Source organism: Harpia harpyja, chromosome Z, assembly GCF_026419915.1.
Source record: "Harpia harpyja isolate bHarHar1 chromosome Z, bHarHar1 primary haplotype, whole genome shotgun sequence".
In the NCBI taxonomy this organism is placed as follows: Eukaryota; Metazoa; Chordata; class Aves; order Accipitriformes; family Accipitridae; genus Harpia; species Harpia harpyja.
This window is the reverse complement of record NC_068969.1, coordinates 37,603,246-37,609,464: the sequence shown is the minus strand read 5'-3', so window position 1 is coordinate 37,609,464 and position 6,219 is coordinate 37,603,246. Positions and strand designations below refer to the sequence as shown.

The 6,219-nt window shown below is 49.6% G+C and overlaps 1 long non-coding RNA gene across 1 annotated transcript; it reads left to right on the top strand.

Annotated features, from left to right (window-relative positions):
• Nucleotides 1–1,737: 1,737 nt before the first annotated feature.
• On the top strand, nt 1,738–5,512 carry LOC128137319 (uncharacterized). Its single transcript, XR_008233663.1, has 2 exons — nt 1,738–3,068; nt 4,318–5,512. It is a non-coding gene; the product is annotated as an uncharacterized LOC128137319 (long non-coding RNA).
• The last annotated feature ends 707 nt before the right edge of the window (nt 5,513–6,219 follow it).

The window sequence follows — 6,219 nt, the reverse complement described above, 5'->3', positions numbered from 1 at the left end:
AGCTGCCACGGTAAAGAAGAAGAGAGGTTTGGTATGGGTACAGATTACCAGGCATCCCTGCTCACACAGAGTATGTCGACAACTCCTAGGGCAAAGCAAGCAATAAAACTGAGGGTAGCTCTGACCTTGACACTGCCCATACCAGCAGGCTGAGTGCTGTTCATCTCAGTGGTGCAAGTTCGGACCAGCTTTCTCTGCAGGTACACGTGTGCGGGGGGAGTAGAACCACTGCCGGATGCACCTGAGGATACACCTGAAGGCACATACCAGCTCTGAACAGTGGAAACACAAGGTTTTGCTTGTCTACGTGCTTTAGAAATGACATTTCTGTGCTGCATGACATTTTGTCAGTTTTTCCCTTGAAAGCGTGGCTGAAGCCTTTGCCCCACAGCGCCTTTCTGAATTTGCTAAGCCAGGTAAATCACTCATCAAATACTGCGAGCCCAGCCCTGATAGAGCATGTGTCCTCTGTGGTTTTGTCTATGTATTAGCCTCCTTCTTTCTTTTTTCCTTCTCTTCACACGTGTAATTAAATAGCTCATTTCCTCGGAGACACATCCCAGGAAACATGGTCGGCTGGGGGTTTTATTATTTGGTTTTTTGTTTTGTTTTGTTTTTCAGGGCTAGGAATGTTCTGGAATGGCAGGTCAGAAGAAGGGCAATACAAAGTAAAGGACCTTTATACAGACCACTTAAGAAGTTCACCACCATGGAAAACAAGGGGGTATCCCATGTAACAAGATCAACAGTCATGTGACAGAGGTCCAAAGGGATGTCTTCTGTTTTAAAAGTAGCTACATCATACTACTCATGTGGGAAGAGCAGGCTGCCCTTCACCTGCCCCTTTCCGTGCTGTCGGAACAGGGTACCTAAGTGAACCACAGAAGCCTTTGCTGTTTTCCGCACAAGTACCCCGTACCAGCCCTCCTTGGCTGAGTGTGACACCCCAGGTGTGGCCAGGATCCGACCGTGGAATAACTCAGGGTCTCAGAGGTTTCCCTCCATCTACTCGGAGTTTGCAAATAGGCATTTGTTTTCTTTTTCACAAATGTTAGTCCCACTAGCTAAATCCCAGGACTGGTTCTAGGATCTCAAGGATGGGTTTTCCATCGCCGTATCCTGCCACAGGTAACGGTGCTCCACCCATCCAGGACTGCCCCAGCTGAGGGTCCCCGGCACTGGACTTAGTCAGCCCCTTTCTGAGGGAGGCAGGAGAAGTGGGGGCCTCCTGTGCAGCCTGCCAAAACAGTGCTGGCTCTGCAGTGCTAACAAGGGATGCTGGTTTTCAGCCAGCCATGGCAAACATGCATTCACTCACAAAGTTTATCTGTTATTTGAGAGATGCTGTTTTGTTAGGATACCACTCAGAATACATTCGAGCAGAATCTCACCCTCAAATTGGAATACATTAGGCAGCAGCTGCGAGAGCGTGTGTAACCAATTGTACTGCAAATATAAAATAGAAGTTAATTCTCTGTCGAGTGCTGGGAGTGACATAGCCTGTAACATCTCCTTAAGTCAGTGAATGCAACCTGGGGATGCATACTGGTTAAAGATGAGGCTTTACAAATGCTTCTAAAAGCTCAATGTTTCCCGTTACATGGTTCATTCAAAGCACCTAGCAACTTTTCAGGTCAATGTTGGTAGCCTTATGAGAACAAAAAATCCTCAAGGAGTCGTGGGAAAATGTAGAAGGAAAAAGCACATCTGTCTTGTTTTAACTTCCAAGCTGGGGTCTGGATTTTCTAATTCTTCTTTTTCTGGGAAGGATAGGGAAAAGAAAAAAGTTTCTGCAGAAGCATATATCTCCTTCAGAACAGAAGCCTGTGCCCACTTGTGAACACGCCTATTTATTGGTGTCTAGGTATAAAAATGACAGGAGGCAGGAAAAAAATATGCAGCCGTTTCTTTCTATCGTCTGTGATTTGCTGTCTGGCTGGGACTGCACTTTGCAGGGTTGGAAAAAGACCAAAGAGGTGCCAAAGGAAAAATGTATTAAAATGTAAGGTATTTTTATAGACTGGAACTAAACCCAGCATACCTTCCTAGCTTAACTCCAGCCAGATGTACGAACAGACACAAAGTACAGACTGTTTTGATCTTACCTCCTCCTTTTATTTTCCATTCATAAGAAATACCGTGTTTAAATTAGACCACTAGCACCTGAGATTACTGTGCAGGGAATTTCACACCGACAATCACAAAGCATGTGCAGGCGGGGGGATGACCCTCACCCACCATCCCGGGTAACGTGGAGAGGGTCCCATCACAACTTCTGCGGTGTGTTTGCCCAGGCTGAAGACCCCGGGATGTGGTAGGGGAGCCACAGGAGAGGACTTTGCGTCCTTGGAGGGATCCTGCTCAGCTGAGCAACAGGGAATACGATAAATCCGTAAAAAGGAACAACAGCACTTGAAGCTCCTGGTGCAGCACTCGGGGCGGCAGGGTTGGGGCAGCCTTGGGGCTCCCATGGCTCTCTCTGTGCAGAGCATTGCTGACACTGCCAGCACCCTGGCGAGCCCCGCGGACCCGGCTCAGCGCTGCCCCTCTACCAGTTGTACTGGTTTACCAAGGGTTGTATTTACGATAGTGTGTATGTGACAAGAAAAATTGTGATTTATCATGAGAAAGGTGCTTTTCATCGTGAAGGTTATTCGGTGTCCCCAGGGGCACTCCCTGCCGTGGGTCTTCGCCCCTGTGGGTGCGGAGCAGGATATCCCCTTTGCCAGGAGCTGTCCTTGTCCCCCATGCAGCTGGTGTCCAGCCCCCGAGCATGCCGAGGGGCGATGCGGGTCCCCTGCCAGCGCTGAGCTCCAGGGCCAGGCGCCTTCATGTGCTGTGTTGGACCGACCGTCCCGTCCCTGCAGACCTGGCAGGTCGGGGAGCCCCGTGGCCCCAAGTATCCCGGACTCACAGCTGCTCCTAAGTCATTTATTCCGGCTGGAGCTGGGACTGAGAGTCTTCGGGCTGAGCTCTGCGCTCCTGACACCCACCCGTGTCTCGGTCCAAGGGGCTGGTCTGCCAGTGGAGCCTGCAGTAGAACCATAAAGGCTAATTCTCATACGCAGGTAATAAGAGATTGCATTATTGCAATTTTTCACATTGAAGATTAATGAGGGATCATTTCGTGTAAGGAAACAGGAATTTGGAGATGGGTTCTGGTCATTGGTTTTAGTTACTCAGTGGTCATTCTTGACTCATTGCAACTAAAAGTTTTCGTAAGAGAGTCGACTTTAATACACTTGCTGCTTAAAAATAGTAATCAGAATTTGAAATTGCTGAAGTATCTTGCTCAGACATTTTCAAATGGAATACCTTTTTCCTTCAGAAATGTTGTTACAGGTACGGTGAAGTGGATCTGTAACAAAAACTTGTAACGGCTAACATTGAAGTGAAATGTTCAGAATTAGCTTCCTTGTTTATGCCGGGGTGAGTCTACTTCACCGTATTTTCATCTTACAAGTATTTCTTCATGTTTTAACTTCTGATGGTGATTTTGGATGGGAATACTTTTGGACGCAAAAAAATTGTTCCTGTCAGAAAAGCTCTTCTTAGTCCTACTTCCGTCACGTTTATTCTGTTTCTCCTGGCTGTTCTTACTAGTTTCGGCTTTGTTCTTTGAAATAAGGATTACCTCACTGTACGTGTCTCAGCTGATGTCGTGACTAATATATCATGCTAAGAAGAAGGAGCTTCCATTTTGGTACAAGAAATCATCTTCCTGAACTTTTATATAATTTTTGCACTGTGACAATACTCCAAGCATAAACTTTTCTTCCAGTATGAGGAATGGAAAACTGCCCGAGGATTACTCCTGTGGGAATTATTCCTCTTGGAATACTCCAAGGATTACTGTCACGTTAGCGACATCTGCAGATAGCGGAGTTTATCTACTAGTTTCCTATGTATAAAAGACTGCATTCAGTGGCTTTGTACAGATGAATTCGGGCAAGCTTGTAATTACCGGTTTCCTCAGCAGTGAGACGTGAGGAAATCCTAACAGCATGGGAGTGAAGGAAGAAATTACTGCAGACCAAAACTCCTTTCCCGGCTATTCTCTCTCAGCGTCAGATCAGTCATGCGACACGCAGTTAAACTCTCACCTAAGACACAGTGCTACAGGGACAAAAAAAAAAAAAAAACCAAACCAAACCCCAACAACCTTACTAACTGCCAGTGATTCAAATTTGCCATGCCTTAAGGACACAGATGTTCTGCCTCACATAGTGATTTTGCCGCCCCTTTTCATGGGCTCTACGTGGTACGGTGGAAGAATGTTCTGTCCTTAATAAACGGATCTCTTTTCTGTTTTCGCAGTGGTTTCCCAAGGACGAGGGAAGGGCATGTTCATTGCGCCGTGGGCCTCGTGCTTCCCTCTGCTGTGCAACCGAGAGAAAGGCACGGGCGTGCGGAAACCGTTTCTCGAGACGTGATCTTCTGAAATGTTAGTGTGGGCCTAGCTGGAGCGTACTGCCCTAGCATCACCACTGTCTATAAGACAAATCTTATGAAAAGATCCACTTTAGATGGATGAGTGTATTGGGTTGGTGTGGCAAGGTTTTGGTAGCAGGGGAGTTACAGGGGTGGCTTCTGTGAGAAGCTGCTAGAAGCTTCCCCTATGTCTGACAGAGCCAAGGCCAGCCGGCTCTAAGACGGACCCGCTGCTGGCCAAGGCCGAGCCCATCAGCGATAGTGGTAGCGCCTCTGTGATAACACATTTAAGAAGGGGAAAAAAGTTGCAGGGGGCACAGAAACGGCAGCCGGAGAGAGGAGTGAGAACATGTGAGAGAGACAACCCTGCAGACCCCCAGGTCAGTGAAGAAGGAGGGGGAGGAGGTGCTCCAGGCGCCTGAGCAGAGATTCCCCTGCAGCCCGTGGGGAAGATCATGGTGAGGCAGGCTGTCCCCCTGCAGCCCACGGAGGTTCACAGTGGAGCAGATATCCACCTGCAGCCCGGGGAGGACCCCACGCCGGAGCAGGGGGATGCCGGAGGGAGGCTGTGACCCCGTGGGAAGCCCACGCTGGAGCAGGCTCCTGGCAGGACCTGCGGACCCGTGGAGAGAGGAGCCCACGCTGGAGCAGGTTTGCTGGCAGGACTCGTGACCCCGCGGGGGACCCATGCTGGAGCAGTCTGTGCCTGAGGGCCTGCAGCCCATGGAAGGGACCCACGCCGCAGCAGTTTGTGAAGAACTGCAGCCCGTGGGAAGGACCCACGCCAGAGAAATTCGTGAACTGTCTCCCGTGGGAGGGACCCCGTGCTGGAGCAGGGGAAGAGTGTGAGGAGTCCTGCCCCTGAAGAAGATGAAGTGGCAGAGACAACGTGTGATGAACTGACCGTAACCCCCATTCCCCGTCCCCCTGCGCCGCTGGGCGGGTGTAGGTAGAGAATCTGGGAGTGAAGCTGTGCCCAGGAAGGAGGGAGGGGTGGGGGAAGGTGTTTTAAGATTCGGTTTTATTCCTCCTTGCCGTGCTCTGGTTGATGACTGGCAATAAATGAAGTTAATTTTCCCCAGGTTGAGTCTGTTCTGCCCGTGGTGGTAATTGGTTGAGTGATCTCTCCCTGTCCTTATCTCGACCCACGAGCCCTTAGTTACATTTTCTCTCCCCTGTCCAGCTGAGGCGGGGGGGGAGCGATAGAACGGCTTTGGTGGGCACCTGGCCAGGGTTAACCCACCACAGTCTTTTTGGTGAACATGTTCTCACTCCTCATTTCATACTGACAAAAAAAATTAATTCTGACTTTGTAGAATTAAATAGTGTTCACAGCTAATATTCTTTGGAATATTTTGCTGTTGCCGGAACTTTTCTGCTTCTCCCACTCCCCTCTTACCCGAAATACGGTGCTTATGAAATGCATAATTTTGCATTTTATCCTGGAAGAGTCTTCGCTCGCTGTTTTTCCAGCAAGCTTTGATGTTTTTCTGGGAAACCAGAGCTGCGGGATGCAGCACGGTGGTTCCCGTTCTTGTTTTTTCCGCTGTGCAGCTGATGGCCACTGAGGCAGCGATGGTTTGGCAAAGGCACCCGCCGTGAGCTGGAGGAGTCTTGGCAAGGACTTAGAGTACGGACACAGTGCCGCTGCCCTGCAGCCTGGAAATGGGGGGTGATTGATGCCGCCACCTGGTGATGCCAGTGCTTTCTGAGTTTGTGCCCCTGTTGTGAGTGCTGCTCTAGAGGGGAGACGCTGGTTGTGGCCAAGATGGGAGAAACTGAAGGAGT